Raw genomic sequence first — 18,087 nt, 5'->3', positions numbered from 1 at the left:
AAAATACTACGAGAGAGCCTATGTTTTCCCTGAAGGGCTTAGAGACACTGGTAAGCTGCTGGGAAAGCAACCAAACGCTAATATTGTCGTGTCTGCCGCTGAAAGCGAGTTTAACGAGCTCGGAGGTGCGTCTTTTTACGTCGTCCCCGCAGGCGATGTCATCCAGTATAAGTAAAGTCTGTGTATCTTTAGGGAATTGCTTGTGCCAGAACTTCAAATGGCTGGATAACTCGTTAGGGTCTAAGATATCTACAAAGAAGTCGTCATCTTTCACTCCTATGCCCGTCCAGGTGCGGTTGTTCACGTAGGTGGGGCATAATAGCACGATGTAGTCGAAGCGGTACCTAAAGGGTCCTAATAGCTGCTCTACCACGAACTGGGTCTTTCCGCAGCCGGTGGGTCCTACTATCAAAGCGTTACAGGGCATGTGATCTGGGTTCATTATATTTTAGAAAATCACAGGGATTTTCACTAGTTGCCTTTTCTCGAAGGGAACTTGTTCCCTGATATATATGGAGCCAGTGGAAGCAGTGCAAAGAATTGTCGCCGACGCAAAAGATAAAAGAGACACCATAAAAATGCAAAGGGAGGAGATCGATCGGTTAAAAGAGCGCGTGCAGGAATTGTACGATGAAATGTGCGGCCTGAAGCGTGCAGAACGGTTTGGTGCGCTTTTGACGATGGCCGGCTGGGCGAAAGAAAGCGTGCAGGACTTCATGCGATATCCCCTGTAGAATGTTAACAATAAGGTTAAATCTTTGTTAAGTATATGTGGAAACTATTTAAAAAGTGTCTTAGAATGTTGACAATAAGGCTAAATCTTTGTTAAGGATGTGCTATTTAAAAAGTGTCTTAGAATGTTAACAATAAGGTTAAATCTTTGTTAAGTATATATGGAAAGCCCGTAATGGTTAGTAGGCGGCTTAAAATAGTAAAGTAGGGTTTGCGCAAAGAGTCTCAAATCCTATTTTTATTTTTATTTATTATTATTAAGAATAATTAAGGATATTTAATAATAATAAATAAAAATAAGAACCCCTTTGAAGGGCACGTCTTAACAAAGATTTAGCCTTATTGTCAACATTCTGAGACACTCTTTGAAATAGTTTCCAGGCATCCTTAACAAAGATTTAACCTAAACGTCAACATTCTGAGACACTCTTTGAAATAGTATCCGGGGCAAAAGAGTCCGTTAAGGACTTTATGCGGTATCCCATATAAGGGTTATTAAATCCTTATTATATATGGAGTGTGAGCGGTGTAACAAGGAGTTCAGCAGCAAGCAAATGTTAAAATACCACCTGGAAAAAAAGGTGTGCGCTAAGAAGGCACGCGAAAGACGTTGTAAGGAGTGTAATCGCCTCTTTAGCAGCGCGCAGATGTTGGATTATCACGTAGAAAACCGCGTTTGCCTAAAGAACGTATGTGAGCGCTGCGAGGAGGACAAGAACGACGAATGGCATCGACATCGGTGCCGCGGCAATTACGACCTGCTGAGCGTGGCTTGCGAGGAGCACGGCGACGTTGCTGCACGATGTTGTCCGCAGGAAACCCAAAGGAAGTTGACGCGCCGGAAGAAGGAAATCGACCAGCGCTTTGCGGAGTTTGACCTCGTAGAAGGCGTAAGGTGGGAAGATAGGGAATATTGGGAGGCAACTTGTGAGCGCTGCGGCTGTCAAAGGAGCGGTCAACATATTTGGCAGTGTTTGTATGAAGGCCAAGGCGGTTTTGAAGAGTACTTAGATCGCTTTGAGGCCTGGCATGCCGGTAATGAGGCGGCAAGGAAAGCCCGTAGAAGTTAGAAAGGACCTAAGATAGTAAGATACGGTTTGTGCAAAGAGTCTCAAATCCCATTCTTATTTTTATTTATTATTATTAAGAATATTCGATAATAATGAATTAAGGATATTTAATAATAATAAATAAAAATAAGGACCCCTTTTAAAGGTATATGCTAGCCTACGCAGCTGCCTTTCTGGGAGGCATTCTAATTACCCTTTCAATATATGGACTGTATTACTTGCGAACTACCTGCCGACTGCATTACCCCTCGTAAGCCGCGTAAAAAATACACCTGCCTTCATTGCGACAGGGTATTCTCCGAAGGATCCTTTGTGGGGCATTGGTGCTCCGCGGATCCTAAAGCGCAGCGGACTTTAGCAGACGCGCTTAACTACAAAGAGGAGATGGAGTGACTCTTCTTTCAATGTCAAACTTCCACCGGCCATTTACCTTGCCATAGCTGCGTAAGTGGGTGAATTCCTCGCCCTGAATTACGTACCGCACGCAATCCGGCGCCCAAAGGGAATATTCCTTGCCTTCTAAGTCTTTGAGGACTAACCGTAAACGGTCGATGTCTTCGAAGACGACGTAATTTTTTATTTCGTATGCTTTACCGCAAATCAGGTCACGCCAGTGTATTTGGTTGACGATCATTATATCTATGAAATATTCTTAAATGCGTTGCCCTTGTCTCCGTAGTCTTGAAGCGTTTGCAGCACCACCGACAGGGAATACGGATGCCTTCCGCGTAGTTGCTAAGGGCACGACAGATGACGTCATAATCGTTGCTAACCATGGTCAGGTAACCATTCGCGTCATACTGCGAAATTATCTTGCGTTGGTCTGCGGAGAGTATGCCATTTCCTTTCGGCGTCTTTAATTCGATGCAAAGCCCTTCATACCTTAAATGCGCGTTCAGTTTTAAGAGGTCGGGTTGACCCCTTTGATAACCCTTCCGCCAGCATTTTATGCGTTTGCTGTCAGAATCCTGCAATTCCCCTAAGCCGGGCGCTATGAGCATCTGTGGGTAGAAGCGGCGTATGTAGTCCACGACTTTCTTATGCAGGTCAAACTCATTTTCCATTTTGAAGAATAACTTGTTAGGACTATCGAACCGCCTTTCTATTTCATACTTACCTGTCTTTCTCAATGCGGGAAGAACGTCCTCGAGGACCCAATCCTGGAATGTCTCTGCCGTTGGCATCTTAGAGCTAAATATTAGTTGATACAACCCAGATTCGGTTACGTACAGGGAATTAGGCTGTGAATACGAGGGGAGGCGATTCACCTCCACTCTAAGTTCGCTAAGCTTTACCTTATACTTTTCACGAACATGCACCTTAATTGCATCTTTTGGGCGTTCGTAACCCAACGCCAGCGCCACTTCCTTTGCTTTGAAGTACAGTTTGTCGCCTTGCACTATGCATTGCAGTTTGGTGTCGTTGTTTTCGAATACGCGAAGCATTATATACCAACGATATTTTTTTATCAAAAGGATGAGCGAGTGGATCAATAGGCAACGCTCTTTAGCTGATTCATTTCTACGCTCAGTTGCGCGTCAGACACGATGAAGACGTAGCAGTTTATTTTGTCGCCGTCGCCGGCATCGGTGTTCTTGGTGCGCTTGATCTCCAATGTTATACCATCCTGCGTATTTACTAGACGCAAACCCTGCCCATGTAGGTCTTCGCCGTTAATGGTGCGCATATCAATCCATAACGCATATTTGTCCTTAAAGAATTCCTCAGGGCTAATTTGGTCGCCAAACTTGCGCATGGCCTCTCTGTACACGTCTGCGGGCTTTATCCCCTGGGAGTAGACCTTGTTTGGAACGCCGTTTATGTTGACCCCTACGTTAGTAATGTTGGGGTTGTGAAAGGCCTCGGAGTTGCGCTTACCAGCCTCATAGGGTTTGGCAAACACCAACATCAGCCCCGTGAGACTTCTTCGGGGGAGGTTAATACTTTGGTTGATAACCTCATCCGTCTTATCCAGAAAGCTAAACGTCTTATACATCACTACGTGGTCGTAAAGGAATGCCTTTCCGGCACTATATTCCATACCGGCGCTACGGGCCAGCTCTTCGCTGTATACCGTTTCGTACTGTAGCTCTAAGTTGGTAATAGAGTATGGGGTTGTTGTGGTAAGTGCAGTGCTTAGCCCACCAATGATGTTATTAGCATCTGCTAAAGTTACTTCAAACTGTAGCTCGGATAACTGTCTTGGGTAATACACACCGTGATTCGTGATTACTTCAAAGTCCAGTGGTATGACATACTTACTACCATAGGCGGTCTTTATTCGCTTTGCGTCTGCCACTGCGGTTTCTCCGCTGCCGTCAGTGGGTTGCGTTTTCGTAGGTGTGCGAACCTTACGTAGAATGACACTACCAATTCCTTGTTCTATCCTTTGCGCGCGGTCAAAGGCTGTCAACCATAAGTCTTTGTACGTGGTATACAGATCGTACCTATTTAAGTCCAGCAAGGATTCCCCGGCGAACTTTACGCGCATCTTAGAAACAATGTTGCGACCCACGTTGTTAACGATAATCCTTTCATCTGTGGGGCTTGACTGCACCGCTAGGTCAAACCTTAAAGCCAAGGTACCAGGAACCAATACTAGGTTATCCGTTAGGCGGGGCACGCCTACGTACAGGGTTTCCCCTGGCTTAGCGCTGCTGGGGGTAAAGGTGACCCGGTGAAAGGTGCGTTCTGCTTTTAGTCCGCCAACCTGCTTAGGTAATACGTTGGGATTTAACTTTGAGCTTATCATATATAATGGAAGTAGAAGGAACGGATCCAGACTTTGACCCCACCACTGAGGAAGGTCAGGCTGACATTAACGACGGTGACGAAGAACCGCTGCTTCCCACCCAACAAGTCGACGATTCCCTAAGGAATAGAATTGCAAAGGCCCTAAGACATCCCAAAGCACGCGAGTACACGTTTCCGCGTGAGCACATAGAGCTTCAAAACATGGGCGAGCCGGAAGCAGCCGCACGGGAAACCATAGAGTGGGCGACGCAAGAGCTAACGCAGCGCTATTCCCACTTTGACGTTGACGACGTAAGGCTCACAGAACGCGAAAACAAAGTCCTCATAAGCGTCCAAGACCTGAGGTTTCCTGACAAAGACCGCTGGACGAAACCACAACCCCTCTTTGATGAAAATGGTGACGTTAGGGGCGACGTCTCAAGATTGAAAGGCTTCCAGCGTGCCACTAGGAGCATGTTAGAAGGCTTGGAAGCATTGAACGAAAGGATTGCGCTAGAAAAACGCGCGATCGAACTGCAAAAAACGTTAAAAGAAAGGGAGGAAGAATACGCAAAGCAAACTCAGCTAATTGTCGATGCTGAAAAAAAGTTCGGTAACGAAAGAATGGTAGAAATGAGAAACCAGTTGGATAAAGCCCTGCGTGAAAGAGATAAAGCGCAAAGGGACCTGGAGGAGGCTAAAGGCTCAAGCGCCTCAACGGAAGCGCTGCGGGAAACGTTGGAAGAAAGGGAGGAAGAATACATGAAGCAAAACCAGCGGCTTGCCGACGCACATAGGAGGGAAGTCGAATTTAAAAATCAAGAAATAGCTGAGTTGGTAGACCAAAGAACCCGAATTCGACGTGAAAGAAATCAGACTCAAAGGGCTCTCAACCTCGCCCTGCAAGAGTTAGACTTAATTAGAGACGATACCGAAAACCTGCAAACCACCATAGCCGGCTCTTTAGTGGAAAGGCGGCGGTTAATGGCTGAAATCAATACTAAGGAGGAACAAATCCGGCAAAGAGATCAAGCCATCGAAGACCTGGAGGGGCAAATAGAGCGGCAGCAAGAAGTAATTGCGGACCAAGCTCGCCCCGAAGAGGAAAGGGAGGCTGCCCAAAGGGAATCAGAAACCCTTCAGGTGCGCCTTGCGGAATTGCGGGCTCAAAAGGAAAACCTGGAAAGAGAATTGGGACTTACCACCAAGGAAAAGGTAAAAAGAGCTCTGGTGAAGTATGGTATTCCGCTGGCATTTGCGGTTGCTATTTCGAGCGTAGTAGGAGTCATCCTATCCACGCTTAAGGCTACAGGCGCGGGCGTAAAGAAATTAGGCAATGGGCTGACGGACTTGGGAAAAAAGATGGCAGCCGGTCTTCCTGGGCTGCTGGGTTCAGTTGTTTCCTTGGCACTTAGGGCCGGCGGTGAACTGCTAAAGTTTGTGGGGAATAACATTTGGATCTTGGTCGTCGCTATTGGAGTGGTACTCCTGAAGAAGATGAGGGGTTGATCTTATCCTTGTGTATTACTGGTGGCTTATCGTCGTCAGGCGCACGGGGTGTTCTCGACTGGGGATAAGTAAAGATAGTATTCGCACCGCCTTGATAATGCGGAACTAGCGGTATGGCAGTCATAGTAGAAATGGTCTTATGATTAAAAGTAGAATCGCTTGGCGCAGCTGATTGTGAAATAACAGCGTTTATCTTAACTTCGACATTAACGTTAGATGTTGCGTCAGTATTGATCTGAAGCTTTGCGTATTGACAATTAGCTACCATGTGAAAGGTTATTGGTACTATATCGTCTAGACTATTTGGCGGTTCATATGAAAAATGAGCTGACCGTCTAGTATTTTTCAGTGTTCTGTATGGTAACAATGGATCGTTATTCTCATCTACTACTCTAAATCCAATACCATATTCCTCCCTTACGCTAATACAAATTGTGCACATAATCAATCCCAACCCACCAACCTTCACCCACAATTCCGTGTCAACCCAATTAGCATTACGCAAGTATCTATCTTCCTCCAGAAAATAAAGGAATGAATCCTCCTTAGTATGTGGGTTCATATATACCAGCAAATAAATTTGCTTCTAGAGACTCATTACCGTAAGAGTGCAAATGGTTGCGTGGTTATATTTTTCATCTCTCTGATTTTCTATGCTATTTATGCAAACGCTCCCGGTGTCATCTACGCGCATTTGCAGCTTTACCTTCCCATGGCAATCGGCGACCATATGAAAAGTCCAAACCGATAAATTCTCAGCGCTGTCGGTGTTCGGCTCTACGGAGAAATGCACAGGCTCCCTGTTGTTTGTCTTCACACGCATAGGCTGCAGTACGCCGTTGTCATCACAAAATCTAAAACCAATGTTGGCGTGACTTACTGATCCAAGGCAAATACTACAAAGGATTAACTTCTTCCCTGAGTAGTTCAAATTCACTGACATGCCCTCAACGTCCACCCAAGACGCCTGGGTGTATTTTTTCTCGCCTGTGTAAGTCGTATAAACGCAATCTACTCCAGCTACGTAGGGGTTGTTCATCGCCATATATAATAACTCAGACCAACGCCTGCGGCGGCTAAGCCGGCTTTTAGTAAGTTATGGTCATATTCCTCAGGTATCGCAGGCAGGACCTTCTTTGATGGTTTCTTAACTACGGGTAGCTTCGTTTCGTGTGACTTTTTTGGCTTCTCTACGAAGTGAGGAATGCCCTTGGTAGTATCAGAGTTCACGTCATTCACCCCAAACTTCATATCCTTAGTAGCTCGTTGAAGTTTGTTGTTGTATCCTACTACAGAGCCAGTATTTATAGATAAATTACTAGGCATTAACCAACAACCCGGGGCTACTGCATAGTCCAACCTTGCCTTAGAATTTTGTATAGCTAGTTGGTAACGCTGTACGCCCTTGCTAATGTCGCCCTCCAAGATCGAACTTTCGAATAAGATCAAGGCTTCGGCTCGCGTTTCTTCTGCGGCGCCGGTATTCCCCACTATGCTGGATCGGGTGTTTACCTGAGCTCCAAGGATAGAATACACGTAAGCTTCTATGCTGCGGTTCAAACGGGCAAGGCCGGCTTTGGTTAGTCCTTTACCTTCTGGGGGTATGAAATTAAGATATTGCTTTGTTTGCTCGTCGTTGGTAATTTTGATAATCAGTGGATTAGCTCCACCATACTTACCACCCTCGTCTTTGAACAGAGGTCCGTCTCTGACTTCCTTAGTGGTCTTAGCATTTGGTTCGAAGAAGGTGCTACTGTCGTGAGTTTCTTTATGATACCCAGTGTTCCATCGTAGATTCAATGCATGAACTTCCTTATCACTTAGCTCGTGTCCACCAATCCCCCAATAAGCCCAAATATGTCCCAAACCATTGTTAGCACCGGCAGTACATCTAAAATCCTTCCCTACAACACCGAACTCCTTACAAAGCCTGTTATAGGCCGGAACGTTGTATTTATTATCTCTTGGATAAAACGTGGCATCTCCCGGCAGCGCAATAACGCCCATTTCATGTAGTATTCGCCTCACCGTAAAGTGAAAATGAAACATAAATATCGAATTCTTCATCAAGTTTGCGCTTACCCCACAGCCGCTAGTGGCGCACCAAACCGCAAAGTTTAGTTGCTGCGGCCAATAACGCATGTTAGGACCACTTAACCATTCGTGGGCTTCTTTCGCCGTGGTATGAACAATGGGAACTTCTTTGAAGATATCTCGCACCTTTAACGGAAAGGAATGGTTGTTAGAGACCCGCATGTTCAACGTTAAGTCCAGGCTTGGGTCTTTATCAAATGAAACTGCGGGTATCGGATAAGTACCGGTACCCAGCAATAATTCCTTTGACCAACTAGGTTTAGGTTCGACATACACGGGTTTAGGCTTATGCGGTAAGATCTTAGGATGCTTCAACTGAGAGTCTATCTGATCGACCAGCGTAGGTTTCAAATCCTCATTGCTGTACATTCTTTCGCCGTTGAAGTAAATCCCATCAGGCCTCCTTTCGAACTTACTAGGGTCTGCATGCGGAAACATCTTCCTGAAGGCCCTCCAGTTCCAGTAATCCCGGTTGTCGTGATGTGGCTGCTCCTCGATATCATTCCCAAAAGCGTCGTACATTAGTATATATAATGGATGTTATACCATCAGCACCTAAGTTGTACCCAGATGTTCCCTATACTACACCTAACGAACTAAACGGCGAAAACTTTCGTCTGAATAAAGCAAACTTAATCCTGGCTTACTTGGAAGGGCAGACAAAACACTACGAAAAAGTCCGAAAAAAGTACGTCAGAACCCGGAGTACGCTACATAAGATTGCGATAACTTCAGGATCCATTTCTGTTGTGTTAACGGGCTCCGGCGTTGCTACTTCGCTTACCGGACCGGGAATAATCGTTGGAGTTCCTTTGGCCGGCGTTGGGGCAGCCTGTGGTATTATTTCTGCTGTTGCTACGGGTATTATGAAACAGTTGTCAAGCAAGATATCCAAGCATGACACGACAATAGCTCTGTCAAGGGCTAAAGTAAATACAATTACCGATCTTGTCTCAAAGGCTTTGCGTGACAGAAAGATAGACGACGTAGAATTCTCGCTTATTCTGGCCGAAGAAGACAAATACGAGAAATTAAAGACGGACATAAGGAATAAAAAAACAGTCGTAAAAGATCTTTCCGAGGAATCTCGCAAAAAGATCTACCAAGAAGCGAAAGAAGAGCTTCAAAGAAAGCTTGCTCAGTAAACATCTGCTTCGAAAAGAGCGTGACGGGATTCTATTTACATATCGAACGTCAGTCTAGAAATTATGCAGATTAAATATAATATTTTTCACATACATAAGCGTCCAGATGTGTCTGGCGTTCGCTTGTGATCGTGGGACTTTGGAGCTGGGGAGGCCTAAAGTCCCGAGTTCAAGCCTCGCTGTAGACGCATTTGGACCGGTTGCTGTGAGTGAAAAAAAGCCTCCCCACACTCACAGCAACCGTGGGGGGAGGGGTGGAAAGTGCGATTCAACCCCGCGATGGGGGGTTTCGCGATTGGAAAAGTCAGGGGGTGTCTCGGGACGCTGTCCGGAGTTCACCCTCTGGTGGGTCGTAAGAAAGATATATGTGTATGTACTAGAGGGCCTCTGGCGCGGGATGAAATAAGCCCCGTAAGCCCAAAATGCAAAAAACCCCACTGGGGATAGCTTGGTGTTCTGCGCGATGCATTCCCCAGTGGGGTTTCTGGCAAAATAAACGCCAGTTTTGCATTTTTATTTTCTCGGAATCCATCCTAACAGGGGGTGGTTGGGGTCTATTTTGTAAAATATTTCGTAAATTACGTCAGGGTAATAAGGAATATCCTTATCCAGCCGACAAAACATCCACTCGGCTCTGCTCATATCAGAAACCTCAGGAATAGACTTACCGGTAATTTCAGACAAAAGATAGGGAATAGCTTTGTAATATTTCCCTAGCTTTAATTTTTTCAATGTCTTCCGTAGACTTTGTGGGGTTGGCTCTTCTAAATGGTCTATGATTTTCTTCTTTACTTCATCGTCTAAATATACCGGTCGATAACCTTGGATATGACTCATCCAGTCCCTAAAGTATTTTATTCTCTTATAAGGTGTTTTCTTACGACCTCCATTGGCGTAATATTGCTCTCTGGTAGCATTTGGTACGGCATTACGAATATTCTTACCACACTCGTAACACTGTGCTGACGTGTCGTCTTCTATTTGCATTTTCTTACCACAACAAATATACTTATTTGGCTTAGTAGGTACAAACTTGGGTTTCAAGCACTTTACACAGAAATCATAAGCAAACTCTTTACAATCTTCGCACTCCATATATAGACTAAAATATTTAACTACATAAACACGGGATGCGGGTAATCGCGGTACGAATCGAGGAATTCACTTTAGACGGGTAATCCTCCGGTGGTCGTTGCGCTGGAACCCCCATCCCCTATACTACTCAGACACGATATTAGCAAATACTATCGATTAATATGAATCCTGATTGCAAATCCAAGATGTTTACAAGTTACTTGCGTTAGCTTACGTTTCTAATGTTAAGGTTTAGTCGAGGTGAGCAGCTTGATAGGAATGGAGACATTCATGTTTACCGTTACTAACTGCAAGCTGGTTTTTAAATACAGTCAAACCAGATATCCTGCATAATACGTGCACACATCTATTGCGAACAGTTGCTTTTCACCGAGTGATTTTAATTTACTTGAACATTAACTTGCTTACGTAAATTTTTGAAAGTGTGAAGTTTACATCCAGGATTCATGGCAACTTGCATCATCGATTATTCTTAAACCTTAGTCATTAACATATTGTGAATAGAAACCTTCGTATCTCGAAGACCCGACATTCAAATGACGAAATATTTTTACAATCAACTACCCACTATCTAAAGAATCGATTCTGAAAATATTGTGCAAAGGCTTATAAGCACTTTAAAGGACTGTCCTTTTATTAAGATGCTTGATTCAGATTCCTAACACTTTTAAAACGCTTGTAAATTCTAAGAAAATTCTAACAAAAGCGCGCGCAAACAACCAGACTCTCAAAATGCGCTTGTCTGACATCGGACCGAATCGTCTGTAGAATTATTTTTAATAGCTAAGCCAGAGTCAACAAGTCAAATTAAACTGCTTGCTATTACCTCGTGTTATTACTGACACTTTTGCTGTACTGACATGTTGATAGACGGAACTCGAATTAAGATAGCTTTGACATGTGCAATCTTATGAATATTCGAATAATGATATTTGAAATACAACGCGCGCGCTGATTTGCTGGCTATTGTCTTTGTATCAGAGGACAGAGACGCGCTCGCGCAAAATCGTTCAAAATTATTTAATAAAAGCAATATAAATCGGCTTTCTCGTGTCTCTGTACTGTGATATAAACACTTTTGGAGCTGTAGAGCAATAGCTCTTAAAACAACACATACAGTATTGATCTTATGAGATGTTGAAATGTTCTGTGCCTGCGGGAAATTTGTCCTGCATTCACGACCTTGCAATGACTGTTTTATTAGTTTTACCAGAGGCAAAAATAAATATATTAGAGTAGTTTTAGATAGCCGTTCACGGCAAACGTGTAACGCAAGATGATCAGTGAAAAATTATTTTAAGTAACTGAAAAGGAATTGCAAAAAAATCCAAGTAGTATAAAAACAAAAGGATATTTGTTTGTCATAAGAAAGTTTGCAAAAGGTAAAGTAAAATACAGGAAAACGATGAAAACGTGGTCACGTTTGCCGTTTGCGGGGAGAAAAAAATTCAATCTAAAACTCTCTGTTTTGCCTGACGGAACAAATGTGATGGTAGATCTTTTCCAAGATGCGGAAAAGCGTTAAGAGAAAGTTAAAAAAAAAAAAACTCATATCTTTTTGATCTTTCGCTGATGGTTTTCACCTCGCCCAAAGTACAATTTGGATTTAGTATGCAACATGCAGCATGCAACATGCAGCATGCAACATGCAGCATGCAACATGCAGCATACAGCATGCAGCAAACCCTTTTCACCAACTTTTTTTTGAAACAGGTGTATATTTAGAAAATTGAGGTTCCCTTTCTACGGCCTGTACTCTTATCGAACATGGAATGGCATCAGCATGTGATCCAAACTGTGCAGTGAAACCACTCACTGCGCTAACGCTAACACTAACCCATTTTACAATTGTATTCAGTGACCACGAATAATAGTTCCTAGCCGAGGCTGGAGTTACCGCGCATAGCAAAACTACAGTTTATCATGCGCGGTAACTCCAGCCTCGGCTAGGAACTATTATTCGTGGTCACTGAATAGAACTGTAAAATGGAGTATTATCTTTAGTGATAAAAAGAGCCTAGGTGGTGAAGTCACCATACTTGTCTCTCCTCTTATCGGTAAAAATCTCTTTACTGCAATATTTTTGAAAGTAAATATTTCTTCTAATAAAGATTATAGGCACCAAACTTTTTCTTGAATTGATTCACTTACAACTTTGAACTTTTATCTCAAGGACAATCAATCAAGACGACCCAAAGCATCTCATCCTCGCATTTCTGGGAAGCAGTATTCTGACAGGAACAGTGCTAACTGGACAAATCACCGTCAGGTAATTATGATAATGGTGATGATGATGATGGTGGTGATAGTGATGGTGGTGATGATTTTGAAGATGATGATGATGGTGATGATGATGATGATGGTGATGATGGTGATGTTGTTGAAGATGATGATGATGGTGATGTTGTTGAAGATGATGATGATGGTGATGATGATGAAGAAGATGATGATGGTGGTAATGTTGATAATGGTGGTGGATGTGGTGATGATGATAATAGTGATAATCATCTTCATGATGGTGATAGTGGTGAAGGTGATGATGGTGATGATGGTGGCGATGCTGATGATAATGGATATGATGATGATGATGATAGTGATGATCATGGTGATGATGGTGATGGTGATGGTGGTGATGATGAAGATACTTTTTTCTACTTTTGAAAAACTGATTCATAAAAAGGCAGATAAACTTTTCCCATCAGCATCATCTCCAGAGCATCTTGCAATTTCTTTTGCCGAATATTTCGTTAACAAGATCAAAAAAATTGAGTTTGATGATAATACTTGTGACCTTGATGTTCATCCTGAAACATTGGATAGTTATCTTACATCTTTTAATGGCATTTCTCCTGAGAATATTTCTAAGCTTATTTCCCCCTTGGTGGCGAAATCTTGTGAGCTTGATCCTCTTCCTGGCAAAATCTTAAAGAAATGTATTGATTAATTGATTCCTTCCATTACCAAGATAATCAATCTTTCCTTGTTCACTGCATCAATGCTATCTCAGTTAAAGCAAGCTATAATCAAACCTCTTCTTAAAAAGCCAACTTTGTCTCCAGAAGAGTATTCCAGCTTCAGACCAATCTCAAATTTAAAATTTCTGTCTAAGGCTATTGAGAAAGTAGTTGCCTGCCAGCTAATTAGCTAATTGAACATCTTGAGAGAAACAACCTTCATGTGACACTTCAATCAGCATATAAAAAACATCACAGTGTCGAAACAGCTCTTTTGAAGGTGCACAATGACATCTTGTGTGCCATTGATAAGCAACAAGCAGTTTTTCTCGTTCTTCTTGACCTCTCATCTGCCTTTGACACTGTAAACCATGAAATCTTGTTAAATATACTTTTTATGAAGTTTGGGATTAGGGGATCAGCTCTTAAATGGTTTCAATCCTATCTAAGTGAGAGGCAATTTTATGTGAGTGTTCAAGGGGGCACATCACCTGTGAATAAGCGATGGCAATGGGAATGAGTATGTAAAAGGGAATGGAAAAATAGTAGAAATGGAGATGTCTATGGCTATGGAATGGGATAGGAATATGGAAATTATAGATTTGAAGAATATTGGATAAGTCATATTTTATCATTAGTGAAACTTGGTGGAGAGAGATAAGAAAAAATGATATCTTATCAAAGTAAAATATATTTTATATTATTTTTTCAGATCTCTCTTGGTTTGAAACCCTGTCAGAAGAGCGTTTGTTCATCTAAACCATCTCAACCTCAGGAACGACCAAGAAAAAGAAAAGATGCTCGTTCTACAATCGTACCAATGTTTCCGGAGGCCTTTTGCTTGGGACGTCGAGAATCAAATAGCCATGATAAATTGTTGGATGACATTTTAATGAATAGAAAAATAGGTTTGAAATTTGCAGGAGAAAGTCCTGGAAAACTTCGATGAAGGTTATGATTTTGTGTAGAAGGGCCACGCCCAGGGTTAAAATGATTATTAATGAATTAATGTTATACAGATGAAGATGTTCCCTTGATTTAATCAGTATTAAAAAAGGATCTTAACTGTTACAGAACAGGGCACATGACAGAGTACAGAACAGGGTACAAAACAGGGTACAGAACAGGGCACAGGACAGGGTACGGAACAAGGCACAGAGCAGGGCACAGAGCAGGGCACAGAACAGGGCACAGAACAGGGCACAGAACAGGGCACAGAACAGGGCACAGAACAGGGCACAGAACAGGGCACAGAACAGGGCACAGAACAGGGCACAGGACAGGGTACGGAACAAGGCACAGAACAGGGCACAGAGCAGGGCACAGAACAGGGCACAGAACAGGGCACAGAACAGGGCACAGAACAGGGCACAGAACAGGGCACAGAACAGGGCACAGAACAGGGCACAGGACAGGGCACAGGACAGGGCACAGGACAGGGCACAGAACAGGGCACAGAACAGGGCACAGAACAGGGCACAGAACAGGGCACAGAACAGGGCACAGAACAAGGCACAGAACAGGGTACAGAACAGGGCACAGAACAAGGCACAGAACTGTCGGTGAGTATAATTTCAGACGAAATAATTTATATAAGACATATAAGTTAAGGGTTAAATGATGAACGCGAGTTATCTATGGGTCCCTAGCATTTGGCCTAGAAAGCCATGAGGGCGGAACTACTCTATATCGCGTTCATTATCTATCTATCTTAGAATATAATCACACTCACGATTCTGGATTATTTATGAGTTTGTCACGTCGTTTGTTCCTCTCCCAAGAAAAAAATAATCTTTCAACGTGTCGTCTTTCACCGCTGTGAGTCCAACGGGTCGGGTCACTGGTTCGAACCCTGCGGTCGCCACACGTGAATTGAGTTTGTTTGATGTGTTGTTCTCTCCTATGCTATGAGGGTTTTCTACGAGTTCTCCGGTTTCCTCCCTCCGTAAAAATCAACATGTGAGTTGAGCGTTGTGTGCATAGAATATTGAATGTAGTGGTAGTGTGTGTGAGAGAAAAGTGTCCCCAATTAGTGCGAAAGCGCTAGAACGACTAGACACATAAAAGTGATTTATTTTATTTTTTTAGCAGTATTTAAACGGCACATTTTGTAAGCTTTGGAATTACAGAAATGAAATGAAATGAGAATTTACATAGTTAGTAGCAACTTGTCTACATGCAAACACAAGGGCTAAAGTTTCTGTCAAGTTTCAATACGATTTCAGGACAGAATTGTAAGTACATTATTCAATGAAAATACACAAGTCTGATATAAAATTTTAATATATTTATTTATTTATCGAATTATATTTTGACTAGATGCAAGAGCTAATGTCAAAGACCACTAGTTCAAGAATTAAATCGTATTAATCGTATAACACTCACAAATTCAGTCTACTTCAAGATCCTTCAATGCCATGTGGATACGACGGTAAGAATCTTCAGAAACTTCTCGTTCTTCGTGTCTAACCCTTTACAATTTAATACTCCTATTCTTAGTATATTCTCTATCGGTCAGCCATTCAATTCTCATTCTGTGTCTTTTTTTCTTCCATTGAGCTCTCATTCTTCGTGTGCAACTATCTAGCTTTTAATTCTCATTCTTCCATGTTCTGTTCTCGTTCAGTTCTCTTTTACCTGTTATTTGTTCCTTTTGAACTCTGTTTATGTAAGCAGCCACACAGACAGCCTTCCCTGCTAGAAGATTATAGGATATATTACCCATGTATTCCTGATAAAGAGAGTTGATATTTTGTTTTTCTGTTGATTAATCTCTGCAGGTGGTCTTCAAAATGGATGACAGAATAAAAGATAAAGAAATAAAATAAAATAAAAAACGAGCGAACAAACCAAGCAACGAACCAACGAACGAACGAAAGAAAAAACGAACGAACGAACAAGCGAACGAACAAACGAACGAACAAACCAACGAACTAATGAACGAACGAACGAACGACAAAGGAACGAAATAACGAACGAACTAACGAACCAACCAACGAATTAATAATAATAATAATAATAAATATTTCTTATATAGCGCCTCTTCCATAAATGTCCAGTGGCGCTTTACAATAAATTCAAAACTAGATTATCCTAAAAAAATACTAGACCTAAAAAAGAAAAATTAAATCAAGAGCTAAAGTACCTTAAAATTACTTAATAAAATATTAATAAAATTGCAATAATATCCCTAAATAATTCCTAAAAAAAAAAAAAAAAAAAAATCAAAAAGTGCTCTAGTTTTTGACGTGGCTTAAATAAAATCGCTATATACCGATTTAAACAGATGCGTTTTCAATTTAGACTTAAAGCATTCTAAAGATTGGCATAGTCTTATATTCTGTGGCAGGTCATTCCATAATATAGGCGCAGAGATAGAAAATGAGCGTTTGCCATACGATTCTAAGTTATAAATTGGAACTACTAATTTCTTATCTGATGCTGATCTTAGAGTACGCCTAGGTGTGTAAACTTCTAAAAGATCAGTAATATACTGTGGTGCTAATCCAGCTAAAGCCTTATAAGTAATTAGCAGTATCTTATACTTAATTCTTTCCTTGATCGGCAACCAATGTAGCTTGAACATTATAGGTGTTATATGGTCTCTCTTCTTTGTTAGGGTAACTACTCGTGCTGCTGCATTTTGAACCTTCTGAATTCGCTCTAGCAGAGTGTTTGGTAGTCCATATAACAGTGCATTTCCAAAATCCAATCGAGACGTAACCAGAGCGTGTACTAATATCTCTGCAGATTTAAAGCTGAGATATTTCCTTATCTTGCTGATTTTCCTTAAATAATAGAAGCCAGATTTACAGATGGTTGTTACATGCGCCTCCATAGCTAAGTTAGAGTCCATGATAGCCCCAATGTTCCTCGCCTTTGAGGATGGAATGATAACATCATCGCATACAGCAGTAGAGGTTAGAGTTGGAGGGGGGCGATGTCGAGCAGATAGCACCAATATCTCCGTCTTTTCGCTATTTAACTTTAGCTTATTCGCAGTCATCCACTTATCCAATGTGCGAACACAAGTTTCAATCTTTGACTTTGCTGTAATCAGTTCACCTGGGTCAGACGTTTTAAAAGAAATATATAGCTGCGTATCATCGGCATAAAGATGAAAGTCAATGCCTAATGATCTCATGAGATCTCCAAGTGGTGCTATATACAGCGAGAAAAGCATTAACGAATTAACGAAAGAAAAACGACAAAGGAACGAACGACGAACGAACGAACGAGGGAACAAACGAACGAACGAAGGAACTAACGAACGAACGAACGAACGAACTAACGAACGAACGAACGAACGAACAAATGAACGAACGAACAAATGAACGAACGAACGAACCAACGAATGAATAAATAAAGGCGGAAAACAGGAAAATAGCTATTGGGAGAAACGGCTAAAGAAGATGGGGAAGCACGATATCGTGAAAAATAGAGAAAAGGAGTTATAAAAAGAAAAGAAAATATGACAAAAAAGATGCAAAAACGAAAGTTAAAGAATAAAAGTTAAAACAGAGTGAGAGAAAAAAAGAGCTTGAACTGTATATACATACGAATAATGACTGTAAAAAAAATGCAAAAACTAAGTGAGTTTTATTAAAAAATACTTGAAAAATACAAAATCTCAGTCGTCACTTAATGCCTCCTCTCCCCCCCCCCCCCCCCCCCCCACAACATTATCTTGAATAGGAGTCTTACAGGATAAAACAAACGAAATACCACACATTCCTACGAGAAAAAGCTGTGATT

At 42.1% G+C, this 18,087-nt stretch overlaps 1 long non-coding RNA gene across 1 annotated transcript; it reads left to right on the top strand.

Moving 5' to 3' along the window:
* The first annotated feature begins 9,012 nt into the window (after positions 1 to 9,012).
* LOC116301963 (uncharacterized) lies at positions 9,013 to 14,292 on the top strand. Its single transcript, XR_016119491.1, has 3 exons — positions 9,013 to 9,953; positions 12,552 to 12,647; positions 14,045 to 14,292. It is a non-coding gene; the product is annotated as an uncharacterized LOC116301963 (long non-coding RNA).
* Positions 14,293 to 18,087: the final 3,795 nt, after the last annotated feature.

Source organism: Actinia tenebrosa, unplaced genomic scaffold, assembly GCF_029948245.1.
Source record: "Actinia tenebrosa isolate PJP-AT-01 unplaced genomic scaffold, QUT_ActTen_1.0 PGA_scaffold12__29_contigs__length_12842862, whole genome shotgun sequence".
Lineage (NCBI taxonomy): Eukaryota > Metazoa > Cnidaria > Anthozoa > Actiniaria > Actiniidae > Actinia > Actinia tenebrosa.
Note: the sequence above shows the minus strand (reverse complement) of the source record. Positions and strands in the feature narration are given on the sequence as shown.